Below are 18025 nucleotides of genomic sequence, written 5' to 3' on the forward strand. Positions count from 1 at the left end.
AACCACAGATGAGATAATAAACCAAGTCTGCAGTTAAGGAAATTATTAATGATGATAAATGTGAGAAGAAACCATTTCTTATCCAAAAAGATTATGGATTTTTTTATCATAGTCACAATCTTTTTCATAAAGTTGAAAGCTACTGAAATAGATACCCTTTCACAGCATAACTCAGAAAAAAAAAATCCCACTTCGAGTGGGATATAAAGGCTACTGATGCTAACATAGAGGGTTTTAGCAATTTTATTCTTAGGTATTTGGGTTATGAATTACTCCGGCTAAAAATGTGAACAATTTCACCGTGCTATTAATCTTGCTGCGGCCATGATATTGTCCATGTTATTGAGATTAGCTTCACCAGATATTCAAAAATGTCTTCAGGGCCTCGATGGCACAGGGTACAGCCTTTTCCTTATTTAGAAGTGCAGTTGGTAATGGTCACACTAGGGATTTTCAATGTATAAACTAGCATTCATTTAAACACTAGCATGATCACAGCCACATTGTGCATTTTACAACTTTTAACTCAAAACATTTGTTGACAACTCTTTTTGTTTTCATACCAATGCTCTATTCATTTAATTTTAAATCTTATTTATTTCAGAGACAGAAAGAGGGAGAGTAAACTCCCAATCATTTGTTGTTCTTTCCCAAAATGCCAAAAATAGCCTGGCTGGGCCAGGCCACAACTGGAAAACAGCCACCCAATCCAGGGGTCCTATGTGGGTGACAAGAACCTAACTACTTGAGCCATTCCTGCTGCTCTCCAGAGTCTGCACTCGTTAAGACGCTAGATTCAGAAACTGGTGCAAAAACTCAAACCACGTAGCCCGATGTGGGAGTATAGACCAGTGTCATTACTGCTAGGCCAACTGCCCACTGAGCAGACCCTGTATATAAAAGACATAAATATATTTCCATCTGGTACAAACTAAAATATACTAAATTTAGATGTCATGGGATAAATAGTACACTGATGCTTACTAATAGCAACTACCTAAAATATTTGTGTAAAGATGAGAGAGGAAGAAAGAGAAAGAGGTCAGTGCCTCTGCTCCAGGCTGGCCTATGGAGAACCCACGTTTCTCACGGCCAAGGAGGAAGCTAAAATTTTTATACTTCTCAGGAGAGAAGACCTGCTGTACACTTTTGGAGAAATATTTGATAACTGCTCATCAAACGGATGTGCAAATCCTGATTCACAGAGGTCATTTATTTCTATTCTTGATTACTAAATAAGGTTAACTTCAGATGTAGCAGTTAGGCAATCCCAACTTGTAAATGTTATTGACATGTACTACTTTTAACAGATAGCTGACTGCCTCCTGTAGCACGGGTCTAGGTACTAAGAAGTCAAGCATAGTCTATTGCCATGCAACCCCTACCCTTAAGGAATAAACAATACTGATTTCATTTCTACTTGCAAAGAACAATAAAACTAATTTCTTTTTAAGCTCATTGTCTTAATTATAAAAGTCCAAACGCTTGAATTAAAACAATGGGGTCTTTGAATCACCAAAGTAAGTGAACTTTTCATTGAAACAAGCATTTCTATCAGTGTACCTAGATATGCATGAATAAAAGGTAAATCCAGCATCCTCTTTTCATCTTCAGATTCTCTGGCAATAGTTGACATTCAAAGGCATATGTGAAAGGGGAATTTAAGCACAGAACATACTCAACATAAATAGCTACCAAGAGACTAAAGAGGTACCTTCTTTGAGGTTTGCTAACTTTTTAAAAAATACTAACTTTGAACTTGGTAGGTTTTCCCACTTAGAGCCCTTGATTTTAAATTGCCATTTCTCTTTACACCCAATTAAACTGTCAGCGTAATGAAGAATTGTCCAACTGAGTAGAACTGTGAGGATCTTCTCACTGTTGTTTTCTGCAGTCTTAATTTGCAGATGCTTCTGTCTAAAATAAGAACTTCAAGTCACCTCTTCAACCATCAGGTCTGTAAAGCTTCCATAACCACTACTCACAACCAACACTGAAAATCTTGCTTCCTAAAACAGCCCTTTCGGGGGCATATGAAAATAAACAGTTTTTTATGGTAAAGTATTCGGTTCTACAAAAGATATGAGTAGGCCTCTGATGCACTGATAAAGGTTAAGTGGGGCTGGCACTGTAGTGAAGCAGAAAAAGCCGCAACCTGCAGTGCTGGCATCCAATACGGGCGATGGTTCAAGACCCTGCTGCTCCAATTCCAATCCAGCTCTCTGCTATGGCCTGGGAAAGCAGTGGAAGATGGCCCAAGTCCTTGGACCTTTGCACCCACATGGGAGACTTCTAGCTCCTGGCTTTGGATCAGCACAGCTCTGGCCAGTGCAGCCAACTGGGGAGTGAACCAGCAGATGGAAGACCTCTCTCTCCCTCTCTCCCTCTTTCTCTCTCTTTCTCTCTCTTCTCTGCTTCTCCTTCTCTGTGTAACCGTGACCTTCAAATAATAAAATAAAAATATTTAAAAAAACATTAAATACCATAGACCATATATGTGAAGGGCTTGATGCCCAGCAAGTCTAACAACTGTTAATTTGCAAGAAGAACAAGCCCAGCTGATTCTGAACTGTTCTTTTCCATGAAAATATACTGCTCATAAAGCCATAAATGATGAACAAAGAGTCTTTGGACACTTTTCTTAATGAAGGAGGACTAATTATTTGTTATATTGTCAGACTGAGGGCAAGGTACCCTGGTAATCTCCTGCAAGCATAGGTTTTTCAGAGGTTATGGATGATAAAACAAGGACACAATAGGATAACATGTTCTGAAGTATATGCATTTATGGGCTAAGTTTAGCTAATTAGATATCTCACCTCATGATATTTTTGTGGTAAGAACACTTTACATCCACTCTCATGCTTCAAAAATACATCATTAACTACAGTCACGACATTGTACAATAGAACTTTGAACTTTTTACTAACCAAAATTCCATATCCTTGTCCAGCACCCCAACTCCTGGTAACCACCACGTTGCTCTCTACTTTATGAACTTGACTTTTATTAAACCAACATATAAGTGTAATTCATAGAATTCATGAAAATGGAATTAAAAAATATTTATTTTGGTACAAAAATTTTGAAAACCACACATGCATGCCCGTTTAATTGGTCTTGGGAGATCACTAAGTCTTTACAGTGGATGCTCTCAATTCATTTTGCTTTGCAGAACCATGCATCTCTTACATCCCACTCCATCCCACACTTTGATGTTCTCATAGTTCTTTCTACCCTCATTAGAGAGACACTCAAGGGTGGTGGCAAAATGCCACTTACACTACCAACTCTGGGTCCTCTGCTGCTGAAGTTAGGATACATTTCACAAACCCTCACCCTTCTAGGCACCTCTCTGCCAAAATAAATCCCTATATTCCTCTATGTCACATTGCACTTAATTTCCTTTTTACAACAGAGCATCAAACAGCCATGTGGGAAAGTAAAAAGAGGACAGGACCAGGAGCAAGAACACCTAGTTATCATCATATTTAATGTTTGGTCCCTTCACTTCTGCACCTTTGGCCCATTGAACTTGTAGCTCCTCCACAATGAAGACAGAGCTTCTTTTATTAGTCAGTAAAGTACTCAGAAGATGTTTCATTGAGAGTTAAGGATCTCTTTGACTTAAAAAAAAGAACATTTGCATACGAAAACATACCACATCCCCTATATTACACTGCATGCGAGGTGATTTTTAATAATCTTAACTTTTCTAGTTAGTTTTTATTTTTGCTTTCCCAAAATTCTGTGAAAACTGAACAAGCAAACAAGTTGCATAGTGTTTACTCACTAAGAAATGAGATCTGGGGACATGTGTTGGTCCTAGCAGTTAAGATGTTGTTTGGCACATCCCTATGCCATATCGGAATTGCTGGGTTTGAGGCCTAGCTCCAATCTCTCTTCCACCTTAGCTGCTAAAGTACACCCTGGGAGGCAGCAGATGACAGCTCAAGCAATTGCATCCTTGCACCCAAGTAGATCTGCATTGAGTTCCTGAGTTAGGCCTGGTTCAGCCCCAGCTACTGTGGGCATTTGAGAGTAGATGAAAGATCTCTGTCTCTTTGCCTTGCAAATAAATTTAAAAAAATGAGCAAGGTTTTTTAATACAAAGAGTGAAAAATTGACTAAATATTTAGCTTATGGAATTTTATGATAAAACCTTTAAGGGAAGATCTCCAACTACTCCCATCCCTCTCCATGTCTCTTCTCGTTTGATATTCAAGAAAGCTTGCCACTGATAGAAAGTAAGCACAGAAATTCATCAGGTGAGTTCTAGTATATGTTAACTTTATAGCTATAATATATGAGAAAAATTATGAATCCATAGCACCTTGATGAAAAGATAATTTGCATCAGTGATAGTGGTGATGTTAAGGTATAAGTGGCAAAAAAAAAAAAATGGCCTTTTAAACTAGAGAAACTTTCCAGTCACCAGCTAAAGTGCACTTAATGGGAGTGACCCTGGTGTTATGTGTATAAGCATCCTGTTCCAGGAGAAAGCAGTCACGTTTGGTGCCTCTGTAGTATCGTATGTTAAGCAGAAGAGGAAGAAAACAGGGTGACAGTGTTCTTCATAAAATTTAGGGAGTGAATTGTAAACACTGAGTAAAGTCCTTTGACTTCTATGCTAATCCACGGTTGGCAAGTAAGAGAAGGCATTTACCTTCTATGATAGAGCCACATCCATGAACCAAAGTAGTTAACTATTTTTTCTTTCCATCACGTAAAATAAAATTCAGAACTGTTCTTCCTCAGTCCTATCCCAGTGGTAACACTAGGTTTTGTAAAAGTCTAAAGCTTATGAAGATGTACAAGCCTATTCTATAGGAAAAATGTGACACTTTTACTTTTGCAGATTTTAGAAAAGTATGTAATCAATTGGACATATTACTAAAGGCACCATGCCAAGACAGGGCTCTAACTCCAAAGTTTCTTTGGGCTCAGGGTGTTACAACAAATGAACACTTTCATTATCTCAGTGTAAAGTTTCTTTAATTTAAAAATATCTAGGTTTATTTTGTAATTATCAGATTCATATTCTAAACATGTTCATAGAGAATTAAGAAATTATTGTCCCAAACTCCACTCCTACGGGGCAAAACCCCATTCCCTCTGGGTGGTACTTAATGTCATTCTTGGTTCTTTGTAGTGCATTTATGGAAAACAACTGAGAATAGTAATTTCAGAGTAAACTCTTCTCCTAGGTGATGATTTATCTGTTTGTAGAATGAGATGAGGGATTTCCATTTGCTATTGAGCGAGTGAGTAAGAACTTTATTAATGCATCTTAGCAAGAAAGATTAATGGACCCACAGTAAGTCAGCTACAGCACTTGATGTCAGTTTACAACAAGCTTGGCAATATCTAGAAATGCAGACCTATCATCAAAAGATATAATGACATACATAAAAAGCAGTGTACATAAATGACACTTCAAGGTACTGGGCTCTAACCCAAGTTGTTAGGCCTCAAAAATTAACATATCTAAAACACTTCTGTTTTAGAATATATACCAACAGGTTTTCCTTAGGAGTTAAAATGCCTAAACACCTATTTTTAAACAAATATATATTTTATTATGGAAATGCTTTGTGCTTATTGAAGTCTTCTGAAGGAGAAGTTGTTGTAAGTTATTTTACTAGTTCACATTAAAATTATTTCATATTTAGGTACACTTTGTCATCTCCAAATAGAGCACAAAGGATTCATAAAAAACATTAAGTGCAGTAATAAAAACTCCTTTTACTATTATTAGTTGTGAGAGAAACAAATGGGAAAATCACTTTGATGGTAATTACTCAAGTTCTTTTACTGCATCATATTTTCTCAAAACCCAAGGATAGTAAATCTAAAATCTTCCTTCGAATGAAATATAATTTTCTCTCAGAATATTTTTACTCATACTGAAAAAAATGGTGACTTTAATTTTTCTGTCATTGAGGCTTCAAGTGTCAAACACATGTTGCATTTCAACAAATATTACAGTCACTCACAGAATGCTAAAGGAGACATTAGTTCTTACTGCAATACTAGTCTGGCAATGTATCAGCTGATTCACTGAGAGCACTTTTCTTCTAAAGTAGACTTCAGAGGTGTGGCACTTGGCGGCGTGTTGGTGAAGACGCTGCCTGAGATGCCTGAGTTCCACATGATAGTGCCTAGATTGGAGAGTCAGCTCTGCTCCAGATTCCAGCTTCCTGCTAATGATCAGCCTGGGAGGCTGCAGGTCATAGTTGGGTCCCTGCCACCCACATGCAAGATCTGGATTGAGTTTCCAGCTCCTGCCCTCTCCCAGGCACAGCTCCTGCAGTTGCTATCTAATGTGGGAACCAGAGGATGGAAAAATCTCTCTCAGTCACTATCTGCCTGTTTTTCAAAATAAATTCATCGAAAAAAAAAAAAAAAAAGAAATTAAAAATGTAAACCTCAGCCATTACATAGGATGCCTGTATTCCATATAAGAGTATGTGGATTCAAGTCCTGGCTCTGCTCCTGATTCGTTTCCTGCAAATTCAGACCCTGGGGAGCCTTAGATCATGGCTCCAGTAATTTGATCCATGCCAATCAAATGGGAGACCCAGAATGAATTTCTGACTCCCAGTTTTGGCCCTAATGAACAGGAGATGGGAGATTTCTCTCTCATATAAATAAATAAATTAAGAATTACAATAACTGACTTCATTTTCCCCAACTTCATTCTGTGTGTGTGTGTGAGAGTTCATAACTGACTTGTCATTTTAACCAAAATCACAATTTCCCATCAGACAGAGTGTAGCTTCCTTGGAAGCAGGAAGGGTTCATGTCTTTTCCTCTTTTCCATTTTCTTTATACTCTCATACTTAGCATAATCCCTAGCCTAGAGTGAATCATGTTATCAAATGGATAAATCCATGACAATAAAAAATACCTTCTCATACACTACATGTTTATCTTTCTAGTAGGAAGTTTGTTTACTGTCTCTAGTAAATTTGGAAAAGTTAAAAAATTGCATAAAACCAGGGTGGACAGGGGATTCAAAATTCAATCTCAAGTCTATTGTTTAAAAATCTGAACCCATAACTATACCTTCTATCACTTCTTATGCTGAGTTTGATAACAGAAATAATCTAAAACAAAAAATCACATACAGAAAAATCCTTTTCTATTACCAGTGGAATCCTGAAATGATCTATGAGATTATCTCTGCTTCTTCTAATATATATAACTAATGATGCTACATTTACATAGGTATGAAAAAACAATGCTAAGTTTTTATATATTCTGTTACCTTGGACATTTCAGAAGGAATAGAACAGTAATTGTATGACTCTATTTTGACCTAGGAAGAGTCAGCAGTGGACTACTTGGTCCTAAATATATTATAAAACATTCTGAAGAATATGAAAATGTGTTAACACAACATTAAGCAAAAACATAAGGAAAAAGAAGTTAAAATTCTTGCTATTTTTTCCTTTCGGCCGGAGCCGCCGTCTTCCAGTAATTCGCCAAGATGACGAACACAAAGGGAAAGAGGCGAGGTACCCGGTACATGTTCTCCAGGCCTTTCAGAAAACATGGAGTTGTTCCTTTGGCCACATACATGCGCATTTACAAGAAAGGTGACATTGTGGACATCAAGGGAATGGGTACTGTTCAAAAAGGAATGCCCCATAAATGTTACCGTGGAAAAACTGAAGAGTCTACAATGTTACCCAGCATGCTGTTGGCATTGTTGTAAACAAACAAGTGAAGGGCAAGATTCTTGCCAAGAGAATAAATGTGCGTATTGAACACATTAAGCACTCTAAGAGCCGAGATAGCTTCTTGAAACGTGTGAAGGAAAATGATCAGAAAAAGAAAGAAGCCAAAGAGAAGGGTACCTGGGTTCAACTAAAGCGTCAGCCTGCTCCACCCAGAGAAGCCCACTTTGTCAGAACCAATGGAAAGGAGCCTGAGTTGCTGGAACCCATTCCTTATGAATTCATGGCATGATAAATGTAAGATAAATAAATAAGACCTAATTGAAAAAAAAAATTCTTGCTATTTTATGTTAAATAGCATTGCATCAAAAATGATTTTCAGTCTTCCCAAATTACTGGATCCATGATATGTCCTTATTTCCACAGGAAAAGCTGATTTTCAGTCCTTCAGACTAAGTACTATTAAGCACTATAAGACACAGAAAACTCCTTTTTCTAGGTTCTTACCCTTCTTTGCCATCACTACGGCCATATACTCATACAACAAACACTGCAGGAATTTCCATGTGCCTAGCATTGCTATAGATACTGTGGATTCAGTAGTGGATGACAGAGTCAAACCAAATAAGCCGGTTTCAAAGGTACTATGGGGAGAAAAGGAAGGAAATTAACATTTTTCAGCAACTTCAAGTCACTGTGCCATGTGGTTCCCATAGATATATGGCATCCAAAGAAATAGTTAGGATTATTTCCCACTCTGAAGATGAAGAATTAACATTTAAAATTGAGTAATGTGTCTAAACCCATACAGCTAGGAAGCAGTGGGCTGTTGATATAAACTCATATCTAGTTACTTGGGACACTCTATTTCCACCATGGTTCTTTCTGTTTCACTCTCTCCCCTGTACCTCTCTTTCAATCTGCTTTGATGATCTGGTTCAATACCACACGCTCCTTCCTGCAGATGCTACTGAAGTAATTATCACATTGCCCATTATGTGTAACGTGAGTCTAATTCCCATGCAAATGGTTTCTTACTGCATCATATGTACCTATCTGACCATATGTATATCTATCTACCTACCTATTCACCTACCTATCCATTCAACTCCACATAAATTCAGTCCCCACTAATTTACTGGGTGTCCATTAATGGTAGAAACATTTCTAGGCCACAAATTTAATGGAGCTTACACATCAAGGGGTGAGGGAATGTTGATATATACAATAAAACTGTTAAGAAAAAAAGAATATAAATAAATATAAGGGAAAATGCTATGAAGCCAATTGAGTTGATCATACACAGTATACTAATATATTTGCAAATGTGCATATTACATATAAAGCAGATACACAAATATGCATCAAAAGATTTTTCAGTTTATTCAATGCATAAATATTGACAACCGGTAACTAACTTCATTAAAGGATATCAAGTATTTATGAGGTTATACCTTTCTACCATATTTAATTTTCTAATTGAATGTTAAATGATAGATATGTGGTTACTCATGGAATTAAACATACAAACAAGAAAAATTTGTATGCCAATAGTGAGAAGGACAAGACATATCTGAAAACTATATCAATTTTCTGGTCTCATTTATGATACAGAGCTTCTTTCATTTTAATCATTCTTATGGTATTATACTCCAACAAATACAGAATCGCTTCTTGGAAAATTTAAAGTATGACTAAATTTAAAACCTGAATATAGATATCAGTAGGCATAAGAGAAAAATCTTGGTATCATAAAAACTCATTAGCTAAATATGTTAGTAAAAAACCCACAGATTAAAGGGTTTTAATGGGTGAAAATAATTTATATTGAATATGCATAAAAGTTTGAGGTCTAGGCTAAAGTTCAAAGATACAAATTGAATGGCATGAGAACTTCTGAGAAGCAAATTCAAACATAAGCTCATTTTGCAAGATCACAAACAAGATGGTCTGATATTTTCTTGATATAAAATATATTAAGAATAGTAGGACTTACATTATAGTTGTGCTTAATATGGATTAATTCATAAGTAATTTTTAATACAGTAAAATAAGTTATTTGCTCTTTTAGGGAGATACATAATTAGGACTTTGATAATTAAACTCTAGATGAGGCATTTGGTGTATCTGCACCCCGAATCCCTATAAATTATGCATGCACAACTTTTAAAACTACATCTTAATTAGTAGCTTAAAATAAAACTAATTTTGAAACCCAGAATATTAAATTTTTTAAAATCATTCTTTTTTTTTTTTTTTTTTGACAGGCAGAGTGGACAGTGAGAGAGAGAGAGAGAGAGAGAGAGAGAGAGAAAGGTCTTCCCTTGCCATTGGTTCACCCTCCAATGGCCGCCGCGGCCGGCGTGCTGCGGCCGGTGCACCGCGCCTGTCCGAAGGCAGGAGGCAGGTGCTTCTCCTGGTCTCCCATGGGGTGCAGGGCCCAAGCTCTTGGGCCATCCTCCACTGCACTCCCTGGCCACAGCAGAGAGCTGGCCTGGAAGAGGGGCAACTGGGACAGAACCCGGTGCCCCGACCGGGACTAGAACCCGGTGTGCCAGTGCCGCAAGGTGGAGGATTAGCCTAGTGAGCCATGGCGCCAGCCAGCTAAGCTTTAAAGTACAAACATCAATTATATATAAGGGACAACGGATTGTTTGATGTATTACTTTAAGTAAATTGCCATAAGAAAATTATTTTAGTGAACACTGTTGTAAATTTCATTTTACACCGAGTCAGTCTATGTTAACTTAATCACATGATTTCTCACTTACGTACTTTAATCTCTTTGGTCAATGAGGTATGTCTCAACCTCATTTTCTTCTACTATTGCTCTTTACTTCTCCATCCTGAGCTGCTATTGTTCAAACCCACTCATGATGGCAAATTTTATATGTCAACATAACTGGTCCATAGGGTGCTCAGGTATTTGGCTGACTATTATATCAGGTGATATTGTGAACCTGTTTTTGGTTGGGATAAATACTTGCTTCAGTTCACTGAGTAAAACAGACCCGCCCACCCTAATGTGATCAAATCTCATCCAATCAGTAGAACAACTGAATAGAACAAAAAGGCAGACCCTCCCCCGAGGAAATGAGAATTCCTCCTGCCTGACCACCTTGAACTCCAACAACAGCTTCTTCCTGCTTTGGACTGGATTTTGAGGCAGCTCTGCCTGGGTCTTGGGCACGCAGCCTGTGGACTAGAATGACACTTGGTTCTCTTGGGTCTCCAGCTTGCTGCTCACCTAACACATCTTGGGATCTGTCTCTCAAAAATCAGGTGGACGCACTCCTTATAATAAATCCCTTTCCTTATAAGTAAGTATACGTCTTATTAGTTCTTGGCTTCTGGAGATCCCTAACAAATACATAACCACACCTACCACCAAGAGTAAATCAATAGTAAGGTAACAGTAGCAAGTCAACAATAGCAACTCAGCAGTAAACATCTATAAGTCTTTATATTCAAAGTTATAAAAATAGTAGCCTTATTTATTTGAAAGATTTACTTACCTATTCAAAAAGCAGAGTTACAGAGATAGCAGGAAATGGAGATGGAGACCCTGCAACCACTTGTCTACTCCCCAAATGACCACAATGGCCAATGCCAGGACATGTGGTGGCTTACACCACTGCAATACCAATGCTGGCTCCTAAAAATAGTATCTTAAGAGGTGCAAAGAAGAAAATGGTTCTTATTTACATATACTGATTTACAAGAGCACTCATTTCTTCTGAGACCCCTGAAGCATAATCTTGGGGCCTGCACTGTGGTGCAGCGGGTTAACGCCCTGGCCTGAAGCGCCAGCCACCCATATGGGGGTATGGGGGCCGGTTCTAGTCCCGGCTGCTCCTCTTCTGACTCAGCTCTCTGCTATGGCCTGGGATAGCAGTAGCAGATGGCCCAGGTCCTTGGGCCCCTGCTCCCACGTGGGAGACCTGGAAGAAGCTCCTGGTTCCTGGCTTCAGATCGGTGCTGCTCCAGCTGTTGCGGCCATCTGGGGAGTGAACCAGTGGATGGAGGACCTCTTTCAGTCTCTACCTCTCTCTGTAACTCTGTATTTTAAATAAATAAATCAAATCTTAAAAAAAAAAAAAAGCATAATCTCAGAGTAGACAACAAGTACCCACGTTTCCAAGGAAGGAGCACACATCACCCACACAGTGGCTCTCAGAAGACAGATCACAGGAAATAGGAAGTGCCTCTGTTCATGCACACACTTTTTCCAAAGTACTATCATTTTTAACGTCTCCACAATGACAGTCTCCCAAGAACTGTCTATGTGGGCTTTTGCCTTTGTGAACACTGATACATAAGAAAGTTATTTTATTTATTTGAGAGGCAGAGAAAGAAAATCTCCCATCAACTCGTTCATTCCCTAAATGTCCACAAATGCTGGGGCTTTGCCATGCCAAAGTCATAAGTCAGGATTTCAATCCAGGTCTCCCACGTCGGTAGCAGGAAACCATCTATTGAAAACTCTTTGCTTCCTCCCAGAATCTAGGTCAGCAGGAAGCTGGAGTCAGGAGCTAGAGCCGGGTATTGAACCCAGGCACTCTACTATGGGATTACTTGTGTCTTAACTAGCATCTCAACAGCTAAGAAAAACACCTCTCCTCAAAACAGTTATATTAAGTTCTAAATGTGACACTACTGAAACTCAGATGTCTAGTTAAAGTGGCTCTTCCCACCACTACTTCTTTACAACATGGCAATGCAATATTCAAGAAGGTCTTATCATGTTGGTATCAATTTATTCCAAGTACTCAACTATTTTTTAAGGCTTCTCAAGTAATCTTCCCTCAGTCCCATAATTGTCAGCAAGTTTGTTCTATGTTGGCCACCCTTCCTTTTGTTTCTGTCTTTCATAAAAATCCTTTTGTGTGACAGTCAAGCAGCTGTGCTTTGTTCTTTAATGTTCCTAGCCTGGATCCCCAGCCGAGACCACTTTATAACATAAATGGCAAAGCACCATTTTCACAGCAGGGACAACTGTGTTCATCTTCAAAAAAAGGAATTAATAAAATGAGACTGTAATGAACATGCTAATTCTGATCACAGGGTACTACACAATGACAGAGATAGTTGACTGCTGTCTCTCTGAAAGACTGTAAAAGTTGTGTGCTTTTTTTTTAACAACTGCTATAATAGCTTACATTTTTTGAAACAGACATATTATGCAAACATTTCTCTCTATTTCCCAATGCAATGCTTTCTCTGTCTCATCTAACTGCTCACTGTATGTTTTACTATCTCAGTAACAGTCACCTTCAGGGAGCATATTTTTTCTGTCTTGCAAGAACTGACTTGCTGAAACAGGCATGTCACTGAATCACAGAAAGCTAGATAGGAATGATCTGACTGATCTGATCACCAATCCAAGGCCTTCTCCGTGCAGAAGAGGCAGTAAAAGCAGAAAGAAAAAGCAAAGAAAATAAAGAAGTTAGCAGATTTGCTCAAGATGCATCAGATATTTTGTGACAGAGCCAGAGTTGGAACCCAAATTACTTGAGACTGACTTTGGTACTTCATGGAATGTCTGTCCTAATCATTCACAAATGATCTAATTATATGAGTAACATATATATCATAAATTGAGTTTGTTAAGCTAGGTAACTAAAATGCCTCATATTTGGTCAGTTAACATTCTGAGACAATTATACATTATATGTTTTCTATGAACAAACAAATTTCCTCTAAGAAGATAACAGCCGAATATTTTTTTTTAAATTTTACTATACAAATTTCATGTATTTCCTACATAGAGATCCAGGAACATATTGTACACTGTTTCACTGTGGTGGTGGTTTGAGGAGTCATGCTATTTGGAAATGTACAAGCCTCTGAAAATAATCCACAGAGTTTTAAGAAATGATCTATTATATACCATTTGGGGTAAGAAAATATGCATTTTTCTGATTACTGTTCCAAAAATTTCACTAAGTTTAAGATATATGACATTCAGAAACCTGTATCCAATTTTTATGGAACTTTTTCTCAAAGAATGATATAAACAAGAAAAAAAAACATTTGTGATGCTTTCCTTTGCCCAAAAGAGGTAGGAGATCCTGCATTCTTACTAGAAAAGTCTATCAACACTGGTATCTCATTTTGCCTGCACAGGGGCTGATAACACATATTAAAGAAAACATTTTCATCCCAGTTATCATGACATAAATTTGTATTAAATATCTTCCTGCTGATACACTTAGTAATAAATAAATTTTGGCCAGTAAAATTCAGATAGAATCAATTTCGTTTGGATGACAAATCCACTTCTTAAAACACTCTGGTTCCATGCTTGCCCTTTCCTGAAAGCCTAACATTGAATCCATTGTCTCTAGCAGTACCCCACAACTAGGTAAGACTCAGTCCCTAACAACCTCTTGCTGAGTCTTGAGAACTGTTTTGCTTAGGAGGGAAAAGAGCGTAACAGAAACACATATGCTCAGCTCTCCTAAAGTAAGGGGCCAGTATTTGCTTGCTTCAACGGCCAGGACAACTAAAAAATTTAAAATTACCTAGAGGACATAAGTACCACATTCAGCTCCCACTTCCTTCCTCCATGAACCACACTCTGAAGTGTAAATGGTTAATTGCCCAAATATTTCATTCCAAGGCACGTTCAGCCTGAGCTTGTAGTAATCCTTCCTTATGAAAACAGTTTTCAAGAGCCAGGGTAATTTGAAACAGGCTACTGAGAGAAAGTCTCCCTTGAAATGCTCCCTTCAGTGCCCATGGGTGGTCGGAGTATTCTCTCTCTGTCTTTTGCATTAGTCACACAGGTCAGATGCTTGAATCTCCAATTAATTAGGTTGTCCAATAGCCTGTGTGAAATGAATGAGTGATCGCCAACCAGTTCACTTAGAACTCATCATGACAGCTGGCACATTGTCGGTATCTGTCAGCAAAGTGGTGGGGAAAAAGTAAATGACCCATGTGGGCAAAATGGGCTCTGATCAGGGCCATGGGACAAACAAGCACTCTCTACCTAGTGAGGAATAGAGTGCTTGAGAGTCTGCCAGCATTGTTTGTAAGGGAAAGTAAATTTAATATGGATATAAAGCTCATAAACTTGTGATATGAACCTCTAAGAATCCACTTATTTAACTTTTCTAATATTCCAAATTTATAAATGTTAGCTTATCACTGGAATATTTTTACAAGACTTAATAATATAATGATCAATATTTACAAATTTTATACAAACAGGTGACTCTAGGAGCAAAATGTAATTCCCACTTATTTTATCCTGCAAGGAAGTATGAAATTATCCTATGTTAGAATTATGTTTTGACCATTTTCCATTATTCAAAATACCTCTGGGGTTTTCTCATTAAGCATACCTCAAATCACCAAATATGGTTTTTCAAAAATATGAAGGGTTAAGTACTTTACTCAAATCATAAATTTTCACACCAATGTACTTACATATGACAGGTATTCATAGAGAAAGTCAGATCTTATTAAAACTTTCAAATGCATTTGTTTTATGTGAAAACTAGTTATATAAAAGCAGACGAGATGTGGGAATTCCAGCCAGCTGGGTGGCAGCAAAACATAAATCCATGTGAATTTTTAAGTAAAATGAAAATTTCATACTATTTTTTTGTTAATGCCTTCATCAAATGCATAAAGATTAAGTGAAGTAAATTACTGCCAATAGTTCCTTTGGAGGAGTTAAAGGGATTTAAAAACCAATGAAATTTTTAAAAAATTCTGGTAATTTTTATTGTTCCGTTGTAATACATTTTTTATGTGACAGTGCCGATTCTAAACGAGGTGAATAAATTTGAGAGTAAAACTCTGAAAGAGGTTCAACAAATAAGTCTTATTTCCTTCATATATGAACTCCTGAAAATTCAATCTACAAATTTCAGAACTTTTAAGTTTACGTGAACATATATATGCAAAACACATACATATGTACCCTTTCCATACTACATATTAGAGCATGTAAAAGCACAATCTCTAAGAATCTTTCCTGTTTTAAAATTTGACTTTGATCTGCAATCTACTCCTTTTTTCTCCAGCTTGTTCTTTCCTGATAGATTTTAAATCTTTCCTTTGCCTTTCCCACTACTTTAAACACATACATTTTAAAACCTACTCATACAGTTATCTGTAGTACAGAGTATGGCTTTCTCCCCTTCATTGGTTGGGCTCACTGTCTCTCCTGAGCTGAAACTGCCTTGCACACTTCAGAACTGCAGCCCATGAGCCCATTTGGGTATGAATGAACTCTGGGGTAAACGGCCCTGAACTGTGGAAGTGTCTCTATAATAGGGCAGGTGCTTCCAGGACTGCCTGTTCCACACCCTGTAGGATTTGGTTCTCACCAGGTGGTACACTAAGCTTCTGGGCTCTGAGCATTACAGAGAAGGAATAATCAAGGGGTCTCAATGATGCCCTAAACTCCTGTCCCTGCCATCTTCCTTTATAGAATGTTTGTACCTGCTGGACAGTTAAAACTCCATCCTTAAAGCCTGTAGCTCTTTTGGTTATTATATTGCATAACAAGATTAAAATTGCCTTTTTTTTCTGGAAATTCTCTCTCTGTTTTAAACCTCAGGAATTTTTTCATTCTTGTTTGCAAGCCTAACAGACATTTTATTTCTAGGTATTTGGTCAATATCTCCATATGCTTATCAGAGAATGGCAACTTCCTGCTTCAACTTAGCTTGTCTTAAAGGTCCAGAGATGGAGCTCAAATATGACATCTCTGTGTTTAATAGCTTTGTGTTATATGCATCTAAAGATATATGTCTACATGTAGGGGACATAGCCATTGGTGGTGACCGAGACTATTCCAGGTCATAGAGCAAATTTGTTAGATGAGATAGACCAGAGCCTTCCAGACCCAGGACAGGCAGGGCCTGCGCTACCCAGGAAGCAGCTACAGAAGAACTGATGATCTATGCCCTTCAGCATCCTTTAGATTATGGTGTGGATTCTCTGAGGGGGAATGATAGAGGCAGGTAGGTAGGATAAAATCGATTAGATTTGTGAGCTAGAACATGCCCCCTGTATGATCTCAAGTTCCTACCTGACCCCACCTGTACACCCACCTGCCAATCAGATAACGTAGCCACACTCCGCTTCAGAAGTAAATAAAAGGCCTGGAACATGGTGGGCCCCTCCCTTGTCTCCCCAGGCCTCCGGGGCACATGGCCTATTGGCTTCTGCCCTGCCTTGCTTCCCTGCCTGCATGCTTGCTCCACATGGCTCCAGGCCTGCTCTCTGCATGCTATGGACCCAACTTAGCTTCTAGACTTCTTTCCCCCCTAATTAAAGCCCTCTCTTTCCTTTGCATTTCTCTATCTCAATAAAACGATTAAAAACTTAAAAAAAGATATATGTCTAGTTGTCAGTACATTTTCTGCAACATATGAAGGTGCTTATATTATTTAAAACATGTTAGGACATATATATATAATAATATCATTTTGCCATGTACTTACATTCACTAAAATAAATTTTGCTTCTCAGACAGTCTGTGGTTTATTTTTTTTTTTTGAATCTCAAATCCACCAGATAAATTTGTGTTATAATACTAAAAACTACCTACCTCAAATAAATAGGTCCTCAATCATATCAATAGGGAGAGCTTTCTTGAGGGGAACCAAGATATGAGGCCATGTATAGATGAAGTTATATGTTTTTGATTTTACAAAAGGTACAATAGAAACACCTCCTTCAATGTGGGTAAAAGGGTGGAATGGAGAAGAAATATTCATAGTTGATACAAATTGCTCTAGGATTGTTAAGCGCCAATCCCTTTTTTTGTTTCTAGTTTCTTTCTATGCTCCTAAATTCTGGAATTGAGCCAAATGAATCTCAAAGTGTGCGAAAGTAAACAAAAGTATGTGAGGGAATGAAAAAGGTAAAGGCACAGAAGGATTAGTCTGCAAATGTCGATTGCTAGGTTCCTGGTCAAGCAATGCTCTTACCTCTGCACAAAAGACTGTACAACAGACAGTGAATCCTTAAGCTCCATTCTCTAGCACTGTCATTAATGGAAGCTGGAACAAAAGCACCCTATCCTGGAGATTTGGTAAGTCACCCCATACTTTCTTCCAATTGTGTAAGCAACACAGTTGGACACAGCAGCACATTCCCTGTCTTGTTTCTCTTGAACCAACATAAAAGACTGAAATGAAGATGCATTTTTTGATATAAAGTAGGTGTCATTCTCATTCTTGATTCTGACCACCACTGAATTAGAACTCATCTTTAGATAGAGGATGTTGTTTTAATTTTGCAAACACCAAGGTCACCTTGGTTGTTTGTATAGTGTAGTGGCTGAAAAAGGTATGAAAATCCATGCCTAAGTAATGCCA

General features: G+C 37.9%; 1 protein-coding gene and 1 pseudogene across 10 annotated transcripts in view; one reads left to right on the top strand and one right to left on the bottom strand.

The window, feature by feature from the left end:
- PTPRD (protein tyrosine phosphatase receptor type D) overlaps nt 1–18025 on the bottom strand; it is a 1630925-nt gene that overhangs the window by 297078 nt on the left and 1315822 nt on the right. The gene's annotated exons all lie outside the window — the stretch shown is intronic.
- Nucleotides 7450–8016, top strand: LOC108176516 (large ribosomal subunit protein eL21-like; annotated as a pseudogene).

This window comes from Oryctolagus cuniculus, chromosome 1 (assembly GCF_964237555.1).
Source record: "Oryctolagus cuniculus chromosome 1, mOryCun1.1, whole genome shotgun sequence".
In the NCBI taxonomy this organism is placed as follows: Eukaryota; Metazoa; Chordata; class Mammalia; order Lagomorpha; family Leporidae; genus Oryctolagus; species Oryctolagus cuniculus.